This window comes from Monodelphis domestica, chromosome 4 (assembly GCF_027887165.1).
Source record: "Monodelphis domestica isolate mMonDom1 chromosome 4, mMonDom1.pri, whole genome shotgun sequence".
Classification (NCBI taxonomy): Eukaryota; Metazoa; Chordata; class Mammalia; order Didelphimorphia; family Didelphidae; genus Monodelphis; species Monodelphis domestica.
In genome coordinates, this window is record NC_077230.1 from 202477098 (window position 1) to 202497863 (window position 20766).

Below are 20766 nucleotides of genomic sequence, written 5' to 3' on the forward strand. Positions count from 1 at the left end.
AGTTGGGGCAGCCAGCTGGATGAGGAGACTTGTGAAGGGAACAGTGACCACATGTGGCTAGTGCCTTTTCATCCTCTGACCTGTTTTCTTTATATTTATTTATTTTTAAATATATTTATTTATAATTATATTTATATTTAACAAACATATATAGATATATATATATACATATATACAGATAGTCTCCAGAGAATTTTAATATTAACAACAATTAATTTAATATTAACACTCCAGAGAATTTAATAGTAACAACAATTAATATTAACAATATTAACACCTATCAATACAAGTTTGCTTCCAACAAGGATGTAACCTTGTGCCAAATTTTTCTGGTGTTGGGAATAAATATCCATCTGCCATTTTGTTTTAATTTGTCTTGTCAACTCCAGTTATTTATTCAGATATCACATTCAGTAAAACAGTATCTTAGAGGGGAGAGGAAGAATTGATGAATTTTGATCCATATTCTTAACAACCACAGCAATCTCTTTTATAAATACATATATATATATATTTATATATTCAGAATGTCATTATTTTTAAAAGTTTTGAGAACCATTGACCATCCTCTATCCTGCTGAGTCACTATGTATTTTTCTAGTCATTTAACAGTTGGAGAAGCTTGAAGACTCCAGAGACTGTGCATCTCCAAGAGAAATTTTTAATCACAGATCCATTTTAATGAAAGTCTCACTGGGTATAGTGGCCCTCTCTTCTGAGAGTAAAATTCAAAAAGATTGTGTCACACATGTATACCTCTGGAAAATAAAATCAGCCAGATTAGACAAATAAACAAATCAAGCAAATGAAACAGAGCAAAAATGAGGGTTTTAATACATCTTCCTCCACAATATTTACCAGATTAATAATTCCCCCCCTCTACTGTTGCACTTAAATCCATAGCATAAGCTTAATTGTTTGATTCTATACTACAAAAATCCTTTTACTGACCACTATGCTTGCATTCCTCTTCTCCTCTGCGCCCAATCTATTTATGCAACTTTTACATGTAGCTAAAGAGTAACAGTCTTTTAGGGCCAGAAACATGAGTTCATCCAACCAAACAACTTAAGAGCTTCTAGTTATTGTATGCATTATAGAAAGAAGGAAGGAAACAAGAATTTATTAAACATTTACTATGTATTAGAACTGTGCTAAAAACTCTTAAAATATTATTTCAATCCTTATAGGAACTTTGGAAAGTAGATGCTATTATTATTCATGTGGAGAAGCTAAGGTAAACAAAGGTTAAGTGACTTGCCTAGTGTCATACAGCTAGTAAGTGGCTAGGTCAAATTCAAACTTGGGTCTTCCTGACTTCAGATCCAGTGTTCTACCTACTGCAACACCTAGCTGCCACCCTAGGACCCTGATTAATTTATTGCTTTCCTCAATAGAAAGTAAAATCTTTGAGCACAAGAATTATTTCCATTGCTGTTTGTATCCCCAGCACCTAGTAAATGGTCTGTCAAATAATAAGTTCTGTTAATAAATACTCATTGAAAGAATGGTGTGCTTAATAGGGCCCAAGTCCCAAGAGAACTCATTTCTGAAGAATACTAAAAAAACAAGCTATCTCACATTCCAGCTGCCCGTTCTAAGTCTAAATAGCTTTATTAAACCCTGTTGCAATACTGTAATGCTCTGGCAACCATAAATGTCAAACTGGCCAGAATGAGTCTCTGCTTTTCTTTCTTTATCTCTCTCTCTTTTCTTTACAATCCATCACTCACCTGTCCTAACTCATCCTTCTGGGTTTTAGACAATGCTGTGTAGCTCATTTTAGCCATGCATTAGAGTGCTTTTAACTGAATTAGCCATTATTAATCCAAGACTGTTCCTAGCTTCAATCTGATGCTACTTAGCTACTTAATTATGTTAGACAGGCTAAATTGTTTCAAATGAACCTTTGCAAAGGTCCTTAATAAAATAAAACAGATTTTATTTTTGCCCTATCTGCTCTCTGCCAGAAGGCTCTCTGGAGGCTTCTGCAGTTCTTCATTTCTTGCCTATTAGCCAGAAAGCAAAATCTAGTAAGCCTGTGAACCTTGGAAGAGCTTACATTAAAAAGGTTTCCTTCTCTTTGACGAGCTCTTGTGGTGAGGTTTGTGTCTGCTGGGTAAACGATGAGATTTAGTGCTTTTCTCTTTAGGGAATTAGGTCAGAAATGCTTCTATTGCCACTTCAAAAAAAAAGAGAGAAAGGAAAACTCGTATATAGATTGTGTGAAAAGAAAACAACATAAAAGTTCATGTAAAGCAGGACCTTTGAAACAGAGAAGAAATTGTCAAAGATAGGCTTAAAATAACAGCAGATTCAGAAAGGAGCTGCCTTCAGATCTCAAAAGATAATTTTTCAAGTGCAGATTTCATAGTTTCTCCAGTTTTCTTAGTGCAATTTCTGGAATTTAAGGCAAAGGGGAGAATATGCCTCTATTATTTCCACAAGGGAACAGATTAGCTGAGTCTCCACTCCAGTGGAGGCCTTTCACTGCTGAAAAGTGCCATGAAAGGTTGAATGGGCATAAATGTTCCACATCTCCACAGTGGTCTTGACAGGCAGGTCAAATACAAAGAAAAAATAATCAGCTAATGAAGTTACCAGGTTTCTGAGTAGCATGTTCAATGCACCAACCAAAAGAGAGGATCTTTGTGAAAGAATAGCAGACAAAAAAAAAATAGATTCTCTGTGGGAGAGAGCAACCTGGGACCCCAGAAGCTCTTTTAGACATTGTCATTATTCTTGGTTTTTTCTCAGGACAAAACCATTCGGTATAGAATCTGTAAATTGTCTAGGTTGGTTTCTTTCTCCTTTTTCTGTAAAACCCCAACAGGGTTGGTCTTAGAAATGTCTATTGCTCTTCTTACAATTCCACCCACTGTCAGATCACTGACTTACACCGGAATTTCCTAGTCATTTTAAAATTATAGTCCTTTTTTTGCTTCAAGAAGTTAATTTGATCCCTAAGCTAATTATCACTGAAGTATCTCATGCATTATTTGTGAATTAAACAGCAAGTTGCTCAAAAGCAGTAATTGCATAATTTTTGCCTAAAATCATCAGTGCCTGATAAATAATAGGAACCTCAAAAACGTTTGTTGACTTGCGGATGGGTATTTAGTGAAAATAAGTGCTTTATTTTCCTACATTTTAGACATTTATCACTTAATATGGACAACACTGACAAACTATCAGAAGATAGGATGGCAATGTGGCACACTTGTAGTCAGGAGGACCTCAGTTCAAATCCTTCCTAGCTGAGTAATCCAAGGCAAGTCATTTACCTTCTCTCAGACTCATTTTCATCTGTAGCACCTATATTCTGGAATTACTATGAGGAAAAAAAGATATAATATGGGTGAAGTGAGTTGTAAATTTTAAACTGCAATAGTACTTGCATAAGATGAAGAATGCTTTTTCAATGTACTTTGCATGTACACTTCAGCTCTATAATCAACTACAAATCTACAGGTTTTGTACAAACATAATATGCATAGACATGGACTAGAAAGAAGAAAAGAAAAATGCATGTTTTCTTAGAAAATAAATGTTTAGAATACATCAGGCCAAATGGGCAAATATTTTATATATATATATATATATATATACATATATATATATAATAGTGGCTTCATTTTGTTGTTGTTGGTTTTGTTTTTACTTTTATTTCCATTTTTGTTTTGTTTTTTCCCAAACCTATAGTTTTATCTGTGTGGAAGATTCCTAGAGCAAAAATTTCCTTCCTCTGGGGCAGATCAACAATTATACCCAAGAGTAATCTGAAGCCCTGATCAGGTGACTGACTTGTTAGTCCATTCATTGTTCTCTTCCCTTCACTCTTCACTGCACCTGCCCAGTGTACACCTACACAGACATGTAAGAAGGACTTCAACCCAATTCTTTTTGACTCCAAGACTCCCTATCAAACATCAGTCCTTTTCTTAGCTCCAAAGGGAGCTGCCCATAGTAAAACCAAAGGGCAGAAAAACGGAAACAGAAAATGAAATATGCAATATCAAGTTGGTCCAATTATCCAAATAATTCTGCTTTTGAAAAATATACTGTTTGGGGAAAATACTTAAAAATAAAAGGAAGAGATTGTTTTATTTTTTTTAAGTATGATTTTTCTTTAAAAGCTATATCTTCTCTAGTACCTGACTATAGGAAGAGATCATTGTTTCTTAGATTGCTGAGGTCTTTTTAAGTTTAAAAATTAGGATCATGGGATCATTGATTTAGACTTGGGAGTTCAGGGACCATTTAGTCTAACTCCCACTTTTTGAAGATAAATAATCTGAGACTAAGGGAGGAAGAGTAATATGCTTAAGGTTATAGAAATAGTTAAGTTTCAGTAGTCACTCAGTCAATAAGTATTTATTAAGCACCTTCTAGGTATCTGGCACTTTGCCAGGTACTGCAGATACAAAAAAGGCAAAAGATACTCCCTGTCTTCAAAAAGCTCACAATCTAAAGGGAGAGAAAACATGCAAACAACTTTATAAACAAGTTAATACAGGATAAATTGTAGATAATCAACTGAAGAAAATAACTTAAACTAAAAGGGATTCAGAAAAGCTTCTTTAGAAGGTGGGATTTTATTTGGTACTTGAAGGAAGTCAGGGAAGCCAAGAGGCAGAGATTAGGAGGGAGAACATTCCAGGTCTGAGGAATGACTAGAGAAAATGCCTAGAGTCAGTAATTGGAGTATCTTGATCCTGGAATAGAAAGAAGACCAATGTTGATGGACCAAAGAATACATAGAGGGGAAGAGGTAAGAAGGTATAAATACTGGATTGGTATGTGGCTGGGGAATGAGTGGAAGTTGATAATTATGAAGGATTTTGAATGCCAAGTTTTCAATATTTGATTTTAGCAGTGATGGGATCCACTAAGGTTTATTGAGTGAAGGGGTGACATGGTCAGACCTGCACTTCAGAAAAATCATGTTAATGATTAAATAAAGGATTTGGAGAATGTTGCTGTTTGATCTTGTACCAATAAATTTTTTGCTGGCCTTGAATGCTGTAAGAGAAAGAAAGGGAGTTGGGCCTGATATCTTCAAGTATGTCTGATTTACTGACCAAAAGTCTGGGCCACTGTCTTCTACCTGAACTCCTACAATGAGTTCTTAATCTCATGAAAGAAGAAGGAGGAACCTTGCTGGCTTCTGTTACCAGATTTCCAATTAATCATGTTGTTCCCTGTGCCTCAGCTATGTAACTAATCACAATATTTTAAATCCAGGATGCTACCAATCTCATAACCAATGATGCCATTTTTGCTCTATTCTTTGTTCTGTGTTTATAAAAATGTATTCTACTCCCAACATGGGTCCTTTGACTACTCAAGGGGCAGGAGATCTGCTTTATTCGTGGGTAGAGCCCTCATTAATAAGATATAAGTTTGCTCACTGAAGCCTCTCTCAACTTATCCTCTTGTTAAAATTCTACTGTGACAGTCTCTGCTCTCAAGGAGCTCACATTTCTAATGAAGGGAACAACATGCAAAATACATACACATGCCCATATGTGTGTGTGTATATATATACATATATTCACACATATATCCATATCTACATATATGTATAATATATGCTAGATATATGTGCTGATATTTTATCAGCATGTATATTATCAGCAGTATATTAAGATGTAAGTTATGTGGCATCCTCCATGAGTTTGTCTAGATGCTCAGAGGAAGGCATAAATAAAATACATAATTCCAGAGTCTCTTCTTTCTCTAGGAAACAGAAGATTATGACCAGGAGGCTGGTCTCTCTCTGCTCTCCACAGAGAAGTGTTTCTAGGTATAAGTATATCCATCTGTCTCATGAAATACTGTTAGACTAGGTGAAATAAAATTTAAGTTCAAATTGTAACCTGATCACTATTTTTTAACAGTCAAGGAGAGATCTATGCTATACATCCGAGGCAGTTATATAATTTCATATGCCATGTCAAATTATATTATATTGTGTATAGAATATCAAAGGAGTTAATAGTTATAAAATATTTTATTAACTTTAAATTTCTATATAGATACCAGCTATCATCATCATCATTATTATAGAATTGTAGAGCTAGAATGGACTTTAAAAATCTGGAGGACAGTTAAGTGGCTCAGTAAATTGAGAGATGGGAGGTCCTGGGTTCATGTCTGATCTTAGAATACTTCCAACCATGTGCCCCTGGGCAAGTCACAATCGCTAGTGTCTAACCCTTACCATTCTTCTAAAGTGGAAGGTAAGGGTTTGCTTTTTTTTAAATCATATGATCTATCCTCCTTCTCTTGGAGATCAAGCAACATTGGCACAAGGAGGATACATGGAGCACACAGCTAGTTAATAGTAGAAGTGGCACTAGAATTCTCTTTCCCTATCCCCTGCCTACATTTCTGTGTTATTCTCTTACAACATGTTTAAAATGGGATGGAAAAGGTAATAAAAATACATTTTAAAAATCTTAAAACTTTCTTCCTTTGTTTCCATACTTTTGAGTTTTGATTTCAAACACAGAATAGTGAGTTTCTTTCCTAAAACTCTTGAACTGTTTTTTCAGTTATGCATTTCATTGTAGAGAAAAAAGAAAATTTATTGGTGAACCTGCCATTGGATTGGCATAGATTCACCGATCTGCTTGTTGTAGTGAATAGTGTGTGTGTGTGTGTGTGTGTGTGTGTGTGTGTGTGTGTGTGTGTGTGTGTGTGTGTGTGTGTAGAGAGAGAGAGAGAGAGAGAGACAGAGAGAGAGAGAGAGAGAGAGACAGAGACAGAGACAGAGAGACAGAGACAGAGACAGAGAGAGACAGAGAGAGAGAGAGAGAGAGAGAGAGAGGGAGAGAGAGAGAGAGGGAGGGAGGGAGAGGGAGAGAAAGATATTTTAGAGAGTTTATTCTGCTTCATGAATAAGACTATTATGGAAACAAACATTTTCAAAGACAGAACTATGTTCTACAAACTGGGCTTTTATTACCTTTATTGTGAAGTTTTGTCCCTACATTTAGCAAATGCTATTTTTTCGCAAATGTTAAGATATGACTTGGAAGCTTTCCAGAATCAATATTCACAGGGAACAAGATAGAGCTTGCTTTTTTTTAAAGTGAGCCAAGTTGTAGGGCCCTTAAGTACTCCACATTCACTCCCTGTGGCTGGTACACAGTGTGCTATTTCACCTAACACACAAAAGAAAGTCAAAATGGTCAAATCAGTCTGCTCAGCACTTTGAAGGAACTCATGTGGGGTTACTTCTCTCCAAACAAAAAAAGAATTTCATCACAATAACCTGATCCTGAATGCTGCCCAGTGCTCTACAAGTGAGCAGCATGGGGGGACCCAATTGACCAGGAGAAACCAAGAACACTAACAGAAAGATAGAAGTTGCCCATTTTGGGTCCTAAAAGATTTACTTCCATTTTATACATGTTTTCTTTTTAAACAAGTGATTAGGAAACCTAGAAAATGTTATTTATTTTACAAAATTGGACACATAATAGATGAAGTTTTATGACTGCAAGAAAAGAGCTTACTTATAAATACCACAAATAGCTACTTCTAGTTTAGCTGTGCTCATGTAGAGAAAGACTAACAAAAGAAATTTTTTAAAATAAATCATATTTTGTTCTTTAGAATTATACCTTTGCATCAAATATATTCTTAATCTTTGCTCAGTCTAATAAAATAAGATTATGTTTCCTGAACACACACCAAATAAAGGGAGAATTAGACCAGATACTGGCAAAAACAGCATAAGATAAAATTTCTTCCCAACTAATATACTGAATCAATAAGCTATCAATCAACAATTATTTTTAAGCTTTTATAATGGGCCAAATACTGTGTTAAATCTCTACTTACTCAAAGGTTACATTCTAAATGGGGGAATAATAAAGACATATATAAGTATGTAGGGAATGAATATAAAGAGAATAAATAAAAGCAATACAACATAAATAAAATAACCTTTGAGAAAGAGACGGCAGTAATTGAGATGAATCTTGACAAAAGAGAAAAGGATTCTATAAAGAGTTCATTCTTATAGCAATAGGAGCTCTAGTGATGTATGTGAGCAAGAGAGAGAAAGTTAGACATAATGGAGAGTTACTTATTATTAAAAATATGCCTGACTTTGGTGGGAAAATATATGCTTCAAATAACAATCAGAATATAAGCTAAGAAAGGTTTATTGTTGTTAATAATATACTGGAACGGTTGTTAAGTCGGTGAATCAATAAACATTTTGTGAGCACCAGTTCTGTGCTAAGCACTGGAGATGAAGATAAAAACCAGACCTTGTCCCCAAGAAGCTTATATTCTAAAGGGGGAGACAATATTCAACTATGTTCAAAGAAGTTATATCCAGGATAAATAGGAAATTATTACTAGAGGGAAGGCACAGAATTCAGGGATATTAGGAAACATTTTCTTGGGAAGGTGAGATTTTAGCTGGAACTTGAAAGAAGCTTAGGAAGCTGGAGGAATAGAGCATTCCAGGCATGAGGCAAAAAGCAGTGAAAATGCTCAAAGTCAAGGGATGGACTATCTTGTTTGAGAAACAGAAAGGAAACCAGTCTTATTGGATTGAAGAGTACATGTTGAGGAGTAAGGTATAGGTATAAGAAGACTGGAAATATAGCAGGTTCTAGGGTGTGAAGAATTTTGAATGCCCACCAAAAAATTTTTGTGTTTAACTCTAAAGGCAATAGGGAGCCACTGAATTTTAATGAGGGAGATATGATTGAAGTTGGGCTTTAGGGAAATCACTTTTGTGGCTGAATAGAGAATGGCTAGAAATGGGGAGAGACTTGAGATAGGGAGCCCCCAAAGCATATTGCAACAATTTAGACAAGATGTGATAAGAGCCTATACTAAAATAATGGAAGTGTCTGAAGAAATTATAAAGGAGGAATTGACAAGCCATGGCAGTGGGTTGGATAATGAGGCTGAGAGATAGTGAGGATTCCAGGATGACTCTTAGCTGGTGAGACAGAAGAACTTGGAGGATTGTGTTTTCCTCTAGAGTAACAGGGAAAAGTAGAAGGGAGGGGGAGAGAAAATCTAAAGAAAAAAGATTATCAGGGAGGAGAGTGATTAATAGTGTCAAAGGAGAATGAGTATTGAGAAAAGGTCATTGGATTTGAAAATTATGAGATCATTAGTTACTTCGAAGAGAAAAGTTACCAAAAAGTAGATAGATTAATGAAAAAAATAAATAAATAAAATCGTAACTAGATGGATAAATGAATGACAAATATGATTTTTCAGAAATAAATTACAAGAGGAAGTATTCAGTCTTTTAGACTAAAATGGGAAGTAACAATGTTCAAGAACACTTCATTTGAACTCGCGCAGTTTTTATAATAGATTTTTCATCCTCATTATCACCAATAACAGAAGAATTTCTTCAGGTCCTTTACAGTTCTGAAGTGCTACAGTTCTCTGATGTTTTAATATCTATGATTCTATAGTAACACCTTATATATCCAGCATCATAAGGAAATGTGCACTTTCACATGACTGGAATTTCTGAACTACTGAAGCTTAACCTTTTAAAGATCAAATATTTTCTTTGCAATAATCCTGTCAAGTAGACATTTTCCTAAAATATGTTATATGCTTCTTTGTCTTCTTAAGCAGAGGATACTGAGTAGTTTGACCTTTTCTTGAAGATTCAATGTCATTATTTTTAACTTCAGTTATTAGAGGAATATCCATGGCTACATGTTCTTCAAATGAATGGCTCCACGCTGGTGTGGGAATTTGTCTATGTTTTTGGTTTGGATTTTTTTTTCACCAGCTTCTATTTGAATTGAAAAGCCAGATAATCGAGTTTGTCAGACTGGGGCCTATGAGGAAAAGGCTCTAAGGGAGAGTCTGGTATGCTTTCCTAATGATCAAATGAAAGAGTCTTTGTGTATTGACATTTATTTGTTGGAAAGCTGAAACTATATTTCAAAGAATCAGCCAATAAATGTTTATTAAGCACCTTTTATGTGCCAGAAATTATACTAGATATTGAGGATATGAAGACAAAAATGAAAGAGTTCCTCATCATTTTATTTTTCAAGCTAGATTTTAAATATTTCATAACTTTCTTATCCTGATATCATATATATCATAGGCAACAAGGGTCTTTCCCCAAGATAACAAATTTAAAGGAGACTCAGTTTAAACAATAAAGGTTTTGACAGTATTCATAATCTTTTATTACCATAGATAAAAAGCTGACTTAAGATATAGTTAGCAATAATCATTAGGTAGAATAGAAAGATAATAGAAAAAAAGCTTGTGGTGTGGAGCTTCTTATCTTCTTCATTCAGTTTCCCTCCTCCCTCAACTCTGCTGCCTTTTTAGCAGCAGTCCTGCCTTAGTATCCCAGGATCCCTATCTTAATATAATGGGATAGTGTCCATCTCTCTCTCCCTCTCCCTGCACCTCATCATACAGTACAGCTCAGTGTCACAGAAGGATGTTAAGAAAGGCAGTCATTTTGGTGGCTATGAAAGCCATCCCTATAGCAAGTATAAAATGTCCTTTCTGGATGTCTAGAAAGCAGGTAACACATTTACTAATTATTTTGCAGAGCAGGGAACACAAATAAGCATCTGAAGACTGTGGATAAAAGTTACATTCTTAATATAAAGGCTGGCTGTAATCACAAGAAATAATTCCTTCCTATCTAACTGTAAAGAAAGCTTTGCCTGGATTAAACCACTGCCCTTCTTTGTCAACCCTAGACCAGAATGTACAAAAGCATAAGAAGATGGACTGTGGAAGGCCAAGAGAAAAAATATAAGGCAAGACTGGTTAGGAAAGGTGTGTTCCTGACACATATGCCACTTGGGATTTCTTGCAAAAGCATGATTTGAAAAGATAAATTTGTCTCATATTACAAATGGTACAAAGTTGCCATTCATCAAACACTTGAATGGCTATTGTCTCCTTCAGAGAACAGTGCCAGATGGGGCATTCTTTTTAAACACTATCATATCACAGTGAGGTCTGACAAAGAAGTATTTTTACATTTATTTTCCCCATTGTTACCGTTAAGTATAATAATACTGCCTAATCTTACTATTTCAAGGGGAGCCAACAGATCACCTAATGCTACCAGCCATGAATAGCATTGCTTAAGAAGAGGCTGAAAAGTAGCTTTGCAGTTCCTGCTTAAATAATTTCTGTAAAGAGTAACTCACTTGTTCACAGATCATTTTACAACATTTTTAAGTGAAAAGTTTATATCTTGTTTTTTATTATATATAATAACAATTTTAAAATTAATTTTTACATTCTGAGTTCTGAATTCATTTTTTCTCCCCCCTCCTTGAGAAGGCAAGCAATTTGATTTGGATTATATTCAAGCAGTCATGCAGAACATATTTCCATATCATCTAAATTGTAAAGGAAAACATAAACATAAAAAGAAAAGAAAAATAAAATTTTCTCTAAAAGGGATGCTTCAATCTACATAGTTTATCTTGAGGTGGATAGCATTTTTCATCATAAGCCCTTCAGATTTTTTAGATTTTTCTTGGATCATTGTATTGCTGATAATAACTAAGTCATTAACTGTTTATCATATAATATTATTGTTATTTTGTACACAGTGTTCTTCTGGTTTTGCTCACTTTACTTGCATCAGTTCATATAGGTCTTGACATGTTTTTCTGAAACTAACCTGCTCATTTTTATTTTAGCACAAAAGTATTTCATCACTATTATACACCTTAACTTCTTCAGCCATTTCCCCAAATGATGGCATCACCCTAGTTTCCTGATTCTTTGCCACCACGCAAAAAAAAAAAAAACTGCTATAAAAAGCTTTGTACACATAAGGGTTTTTTTTCTTTTCTTTTCAATCTTTTTTGGGATACTGTATAATTAGAATTTTGAACCCCAGGACCCTCTCTCCCAGCATCCCACTTTTGTCCTTACCTTATGTCCTTACGTTTTGGAGATGAAGTTTTTGTGTAACACCGTCCCTCTCTCTTCTCTTGGAAATGCAGTTGTGGAGGTGCAGTGAGGTGAGAGGCAGAAAAATTTTACTCAGGTGTTTTTTTTATTCAGGTTTTTACTTTTTTCTCTTTATTTCTTCTACTTCAAATGATTATTAATAAACTTTATAAATATAATACTTGGAATTATTGGTTATTAATTTTAATCTTAAAATACAAACCTAGTAGAAGTCAAAGGAAATGCACAGTTTTAAAGTCCTTTGGGCACAGTTCTAAATTGTACTCAGAGATGGTTGGAACAGTTCAAAACTCAGCCAACAATGTGACAGTATACAAATTTTTTTCACATCCACTTCAACATTTGTCATTTTCCTTTTCTGTCATATTAGTTTACCTGATAGGTAAGAAGTGGAATCTGTTATTTCAGATTTCTTCTTTAGAATACTGCCTATTTATATCCTTTGACCATTTATTAGCTAAGGAATTAATGATATTTTTATAAATTTAACTCCTTTATATATTTGAGAAATGAAAACAATCAAATGAACTCCCTACCAAAAAAAATCCCCAATTTTACACTTTCCTTCTAATCTTGATTGCATAATTTTTTGGGGTAGAATTCATTTTGCATCATGTAATGTTCTCTATCATTTGTTTAGTTATAAATTTTCCCCTTATCCATATATTTGACAGGTAAAATATTACACATATCCCTAGTTTGCTTAAGCTATTACCCTTTATTACATTTTTAAAATGTTGTATTTTCCAGGTTACATATATATACAATTTCAATAATTGTTTTATGATATTTTGTGATCTATGTTTTCCTCTTCCTTCCCCAAATCCTCCTACCTAAAAGGGAAGGTGATATGAAATGGGATGTGTATGCATTATCATGCAATATATACTTCCAAGTTTGTCAGGTTGTGAAAGAGGACACATATCGCCTATACTAGAAAATAATTCATGAAGGAAACAAAGGGAAGAATGGTATGCTTTGTTAAGATGTTATGACTTAAAATCTAGATTTAATTGGTCACCAATAAAATACCCAAATCAGCATGGAAAATTATGGTAATTTAATTAATATAGAGGGAAGTTATTTAAGGAGAAGGAGGAAAGAGGATATAAGATTTCTCCTGCCTGGCCTATGCCAGGGGGAGTTTAAAGTCCGCACCTCTAGGTCGCTGAAGAAAATTATAGGCTTCTAAAAGGATACGGTTGGAAAGTAAAGGAGAAAAACTCAGCCAGAAACTCACCACCGAACCAGACAATAGCTTGTAGCCATGCTAAGATACCAAAAAGCTCAGCATGCTGCTCTCAGCTAACTCTCCACCGCCAATAAGGATTTTTGGAGACAGCAGGGAAGCCAAATATATAGACCTTTCACCCTTGTGTCACTTCCTCTAAATTTTCACATCTACCAATCACATCAAAGGCTTTTCTCCAGGACTGTCCATACTTTTAGTTCTCATCTACTTTTGATTACATTGTCTTTAGAGTTACATAACACTTCTTTGTTAAGTTTACCTTTTGTTAGTTACTTAACCTTTTGTGATTAATTTAACCTTTATAGTTATTTAACACATTTTTGTATTAAGATCTAAAAATAGACTTAGCTTAAAGTTCTAGCTTCACTATAAAGTGAGAACTAAGTACCTTCATTGTTCAATCAGGAGATTACAACTTTATCTTTCCATAAAGTACTGTCTAAGTAGGATGGAGTAATTTAGAATTCCCAAGACATTCCTGATTTTGTTAAACTAAATATCTTCATTGTTACAATCAGGAAATAGCTAAATCCAATCTTCATAGCTTCAGCCTGCATTCAGACATTATCATTTCTTTTTATAGCAGGGGATAACTCATATAACCATTTTGACCTTATCTTGGTATATGGTGTGAATGCTGGTCTATTTTCAATTTCTGCCAAACTGGTATCCAGTTTTCCCAACAATTTTTGTCAAATATTGAGTTCTTGTCCCAAAAGTTGAATCTTTCTGTTTATCAAACATTACATTACTAATGACATTTGCCATGTTTTATTGTGAATCTAAACTGTTCCACAGATCCACTACTCTATTTGTTAACCAGTACCAGATTGTTTTAATGACTATTGTTTTATAATATAGCAGGCCAACTTCCTTAATACTTGGTGTGTTTTTTCATTAATTCCCTTGATATTTTTAACCTAAATGAATTTTATTATTTTTTCTATCGCTATATATTTTTCTGCCTCTATAAAATAAATTTTGGTCATTTAATGCTAAAGCACTGAATAAGTAAATAATTAAATTAATTTAAGTAGAATTGCCATTTCTTTTATGGCTTGGCCTGTTCATAGGCAATGAGTATTTCTCTAACTATTTAGATCTGAATTTATTTGTATAAAAAGTATATTATAATTGTGTTCACATGGTTTCTGGATTTGCCTTGGTGGGTAGAGTCCCAGGTATTATATATTATCTACAATTATTTTACATGGATTTTTTTCTTTCTATCTCTGTTGGAAATATCTAAAACTGCTGATGATTTTTGATGCTTTATTTTATGCTCTACAATTTTTATGAAGATATTTTATTTTTACCAATTACAAGAAACAAATTTCCACATAAGTTTTCTGAACTTATATAATTCACATTGCTCTTCTCCTCCTTAACCTTGTAAAAATGGAGATTTGAACTCCAGACTTTAATCCCCAGAAGTCCTTGGTACTTCCCAGAATTCCCTATAATCTCACCTGAGTCCTCACCTGAGTGTGAGAACACAATTTATTATTTAAAGGGCTTTTGGCCTGCCAAGAGCCTCTCTTCTTCTGCTTCTAAGCACACGCATATCTCTACCTGGCAGGCAAGATGTAGTGAGTAGGTTATGAATGGGCTAATGTGCCCTAGGCACGTGCTTTTCTTATTTTGTATTTCTTTATCCTTGATTTCTAATAATCATTAATAAACCTCATAAAATATAATACTTTTAGTAGAGAAACTAATTTAACTGTTACAACCTTCCCCCTCCCAGAGTTGGCAAGCAATTCAATCTAGTTACATATGTATTATCATGCAAAGCACATTTCCAGATTGTTTTTTGTAGGAAAATAGTCATGTAAAATTAAAACCCCAAAATAAAAAACCAAATAAATTAAAGTGAAAAATTATATGTTTTGATTCGCATTCCAACTTCAGTAGTTCTTTCTCTACAGGTGGATAGCATTCTTTGTCATAAACTTCTCACAATTGTCCTGAATCATAATACTGCTGAGAGTAGCTAAGTCTATCACAGTTGATCATTCCACAATCTTGCTATTACATTACACAATATTCTTCTGGTTCTTCTTATTTCACTCTGCATCAGTCCAAGTAGATATTTCTAGGTCTTTCTAAAATCATCTTGTTCATAATTTCTTATAGCACAAGAGTATTTCATCATCATCATATACTACAATTTGTTTGGCCATTCTCCAATTGATGAACATCTAAATAATTTCTAATTCCTTTCCAACATAAAATAAATGGCTATAAATATGTTTGTGTCAGTAGGTTCTTTCCCTTTTTTTAATCTCGTTGGGATCTAGACCTAGTAGTGGTATTACTGGATCAAAGGTTATATGCTGTTTTATATCCCTTCGGGCATAGTTCCAATTTTCCCTACAGAATGGTTGGATTTTCAGTTTACAACTCCACCAGCAATGCCTTATTGCTCCATTTTTCTGTAACTTTTTAAAATTTGATTCTCCCAACATTCCCCAAGAACACCATAATATTGTCCGCAAAGATTGATAGTTTCATTTCCATGTTGCCTATTCTAAATTCCTTTATTTCATTTTCATCTCTTTTTTGGCAAAGCTGGCATTTCTAGCACAACACTGAATAATATTGGTCTTAATGTGCCTTCTTGCTTCACCATTCATCCTAATTGGGAAGGCTTCTAGTTTGTCCCCATTACATACAATGCTTGCTGATGGTTTCAGATAGACATTCCTTATTACTTAAAGGAAAGTTCCATTTATTCCTACACTTTCTAGTATTTTTAATAGGAATGAGTACTATATTTATTTTGAAAATATTTCTGCATCTATTGAGATAATCCTATGATATTTATTGTTTTTTTTCTACTGATATGGTCAATTATGCTAATAGTTTACCTAATATTGAAACAATTCTGCATTCCTGGTATAAATCCAACCTGGTTATAATACATGATCTTTGTGATATGTTGATGGTATTTTAATTTAACATTTTCTATCAATATTCATTAGGAAAATTGGTCTAGTTTCTTTCTCTGTTCTTACCCTTCCTGGCTTAGGTATCAGCACAACATTTGTCTTATAAAATGGATTTTGTAGGATTCCATTTTTACCTATTTTCCAAAATAGTTTATGTAGTATTGAAAGTGATTATTCTTTAAAGGTTTAGTAGAATTTCTTTTGTAAATCCCTCTAGTCTTAGGGATTTTTTCTTAGGGGGATCATTTATGGTTTAATATCTTTTTTTTTCTTCTAAAATTGACTTATTTAAATATTCCATTTCCTCTTCTGTTAATCAGGATAATGTATATTTTTAAAAATATTTATCTAATTCACTTAGATTACCAAATTTAGTGATATATAATATAGCAAAATTGCATCCATTAATTATTTTAATTTTTTCTTCATTGCTTAAGAATTCACTCTTTTCATTTTTAGATTGATAATTTGGTTTTCTTTCTTCTTTAAACTAAATTTACTAATGACTCATATGTTTGGCTTTTTTCAAAAAACTAACTCCTAGTCTCATTTATTAGTTCAATGGTTTTCCTATTTTCAATTTTATTAATCTCTCCATTGATTTTACAGGATCTTTCAGGATTCCAATTTGTTTCTTAATTGGGGATTTTTAATTTGTTCTTTTTCTAGTATTTTTTAAGTTATGTTTCCAATTAATTGATCTTCTCTTTCTCTACTTTATTGATTTACACAATTAGAGATAGCAATTTTCCCTAAATGCTGCTTTAGCTGCATCTCATAAATTTTAGTATCTTATCTCATTGTTATGAATCTCTTTAATTAAATTAATTTCTTCTATGATATATTGTTTGATCTATTTATTCTTACAATTAGTTTATTTAGTTTCCAAATAAATTTTAATCTATGTTTACATGGCCCTTTGTTGAATTCCATTTTATTGCATTATAATCTCAAAAGGTTACATTCAATATTTCTGCTTTTCTACATTGGTTTTAAGGTTTTTATGCTTTTATAAACATATATGTATGTTCAATTGTGTGTAGGTATCATTAACTGCTGAGAAAAAGGTATATTCCTTGCTATTCCCATATCTATCATTTCTAACTTTTTAAAATTTAACTTCTTAAATTACTTTTTTTTAATATTATGATTAGATTCATCTGGTTCTCACAGGGTACCCCATTAGAATATTTTTTTTTTTCTGTAACTCCTTTAACTTTTCCCTTAAGTATTTGGATGCTATAAAATTTGGTGCATATATGTTTGGTATTGATATTACTTCATTGTTGATGGTGCCTGTTAATAAGATTATTTTCTCTAGTTATCTCTTTTAATTATGTTTATCTTTGTTTTTGCTTTGACTCAGATCATGATTGCTATCCTTAACTTTGTTTTTACTTCATATGAAGCATCATGTATTTTTCTCAAGTCTCTCATCTTTAGTCTGTGTATAACTCTCTGCTTCAAGTGTGTTTCTTATAAACACTATATTGCCAGATTCTGCTTTTTAAACCACTCTGCTATCCACTTCTTTTTTATGGGTGAATTCATCCCATTCACTTTCACAGTTATGATTATCAACTATGTATTTCTTTCCATCCCGTTTTCCCCTTTGTGTTTTAGCTCTCTTTCTTTCCTTTTACTTTGTCATTTCTCAAAAGTCTGTTTTGCTTCTAAACCATATCCTCTCCCATTCTGCCCTCCCTTCTATCAACCCAACTTTCTTTTTCCCTGTAAAGCAATTCAGATCTCTATATACAACTGAATGTGTATATTGTTCCTTCTTTAAGACAATTCCAATGAGAGTAAGGTTCCTGCCACCCCACCCCCATCTTCTCTTTTACTATAAAACCTCTTTCTTTACCACCTCTTTTATGGGAGGTAATTTATCCCAGTCAACATATCCCTTTCCTATTCTTCAAGTTCATCCCAGTTTATACCACTTTTTTGACTACTCACTTTTTTTAGGAAATCCTCTCATATTGAACAGAATCTGTTTTTGTAATATCTACCCTTTGGTCTTAGTTTTGTACTACATAAATTTTTTTTAATTTTTCTCTTCTATATGAAACAGCTTTTTTTAAATATTTGAGGGAAGATATGATGTTCCAATAATCTTTTTTCCAGAAAAAAACAGTACCAAATATCTCCACTCAAATAATCACTAGCCTATATCAGGCTTTCATTATCTTTTACCTGGATTATTTCAACTTTCTTAATTGCTCTCCTTACTTCCTGCCACTCCTTTTACAAATCCATACTATAACTAGTCCTAAATCATAGAGCACCCCATTGCTCAAGAAGATGTAGCAGTTACCTATTGCCTGTATGATAAAATGCATAGGGACAACTAGTTGGCTAAGTAGATAGCCAGGCTCAGAGATGGGAGGTCCTGGTTTCAAATGTGACCTCAGACACTTCCTAGTTGTGGTACCCTGGGCTCTTAACTTAACCCTAATTGCCTAACCATTACAGCTCTTCTGCTCCAGAATCAATATTTAGTATCAATTATAAAACAAAAAATAAAGATTATTAAAAATTCTTTACTTGTGCTGGTCTTTTATATAAATAACATTTGGTAGAAATTATCTAAATTGGTAAACTTAAGCTAAGTATCCTCCTCACTAAATATAATCAAGAAGTAATATATAGAACTAAGACCTCAGATCACATTTATTTATATGACCCATAAACTGCATCTAGATATTTAGACCAAACATATCAACATATATATGTATATTACATTTGCTTAGGCACACATTGTTTCCTCCTCACTCCACTCTGAATATAATCATATTAAAGGCAGAGCCTTGTCCATTTTCATCTTTGTATTTCTAGTACCTGTCATATTGCCTTGCACATTTTAAGAATTTAATAATTTTTCAATTTAATAGGAAAAAACGGGGACAAAGACTTTGGTAGAAAGTAAGACAAAAAAATTGTCTCTACTTCATCTCTTTCAGTGTTTCCTTCAGTTTTATTGAAGCTTGGGAATTCAGAAAAAAAAATGTTTGAAACTAAATATCAGGAAAAGATAAGAAGACTTTCTTTTTAGGGAAAGAAATAGTAAAAGGGATGAGTGGTAAGTAAAACTGGAGGAAAACCCTATATTTTTGTGTGCCAGACATATAAACAGCTTCATGTCTGAATAATGTGTGAATTGAACATATATTAATAAACCTCAAACATATTGGCTAGGCAGCTTCACAAAGGAGTAGCAATTACACTTCCCATGAGAAAGAAAGAATCCTATCAGCCTGCTTCCTATCTAGTGCTTACAGTTTAGGTTTTTTCAAACAAAGTACTATATTTCATTTTATTATTTATACTAGAGTGTAGATCTCTAGACTAGAGGTCAGCACCTATGGAATCAAAGAAGGCCAAATCTGAATTGTTTTATTTTTATAACCTAGAAATCTAATAAAGATTTATCTAGATGATTGTCCAAAGATAGAGGCTATAGCCTTCAAGATCCTTTTGCATGCATCCCAATTTTTATTACTCTATGTGTTAGCTATCCATTCCAGCTTTGTGTAATCTGCTAATTTGACTACTATGCCATTTTTGCTTTTACTTAAGTCATTGTCAAATGTGTTAAATAGCAGAAAGCCAAACACAGATCCTATAGGATCTTTACCTGGAGACCTTTTGCTTCATTTGACATTGAATCATTAGCAACTTCTCTTTATTTCATTTATAAATTCAATTAATCGCTTCAGTTTTATTAGTAAAATTCATATTTAAGTTTTATTTTATTTTTCATATTACATTAATGGAATCTAAAAATCCTCTGTTATTATTGATTATCTAATTCTTTTTTTATCAGTAAATTTTTCAATATTATTTTCCTTTAGTACTATGTGATTAGATATGTAGATATTTAATAATAATATGCTTTTATTGGCAATAGTTCCTTGAAGCTTAATGTATTTTGAATTCCTATTTCTCTGATATTCTCATATCTCAGAAAAATCTGGAGTAAGTTGAAGTATGGTAAATTTTAGTTCAATCTAATATTTTAATTCTCATCTTATCTTTACTCAATAGATGCTTTTCTTGAGGCAATATATTGGTAGCATGTATGTTTTCATTCATTCTAACAAACTTTTTAATTTAATACAATTTGTCAAATTTTTAAACTAATTTTGGGGTTTCTAACTTCTTTAATGTCTAATATTATTTTGAGAATATCCAAAAAATATCCAAAAAAATAGTTTTGACTCTGATGAAATTTCAATTGCTGTTTTTGAGTAAAGTATTGAAGATATTAGTTCTTTTATGACCTCCCATTCTGTAATCTATAGTAAGCTCTCCAGGATTTTCTTTCGCTACACACAAATGCACAGGAAGAAGAATGTGACACTTGCATAAAATTGACAATTAAGAAATAGAAATTAAAAAGAGAAAAATTGTTAAGTAAAAGAAAAAGTCTCAAGCATCAGTAGCTTCTTTGAATATGAAGATCAGAGTGCAAATTAAAAGAGTGAAATTAAAGCAACCACTTGTAAAACTTTAATTAAGCAGGTAAAGTGGACACAAACCTGAAAGGGGGAGTTTGGAGTTTTTATTGGAGAAATTTGAAAAAGGTTTTAAAAA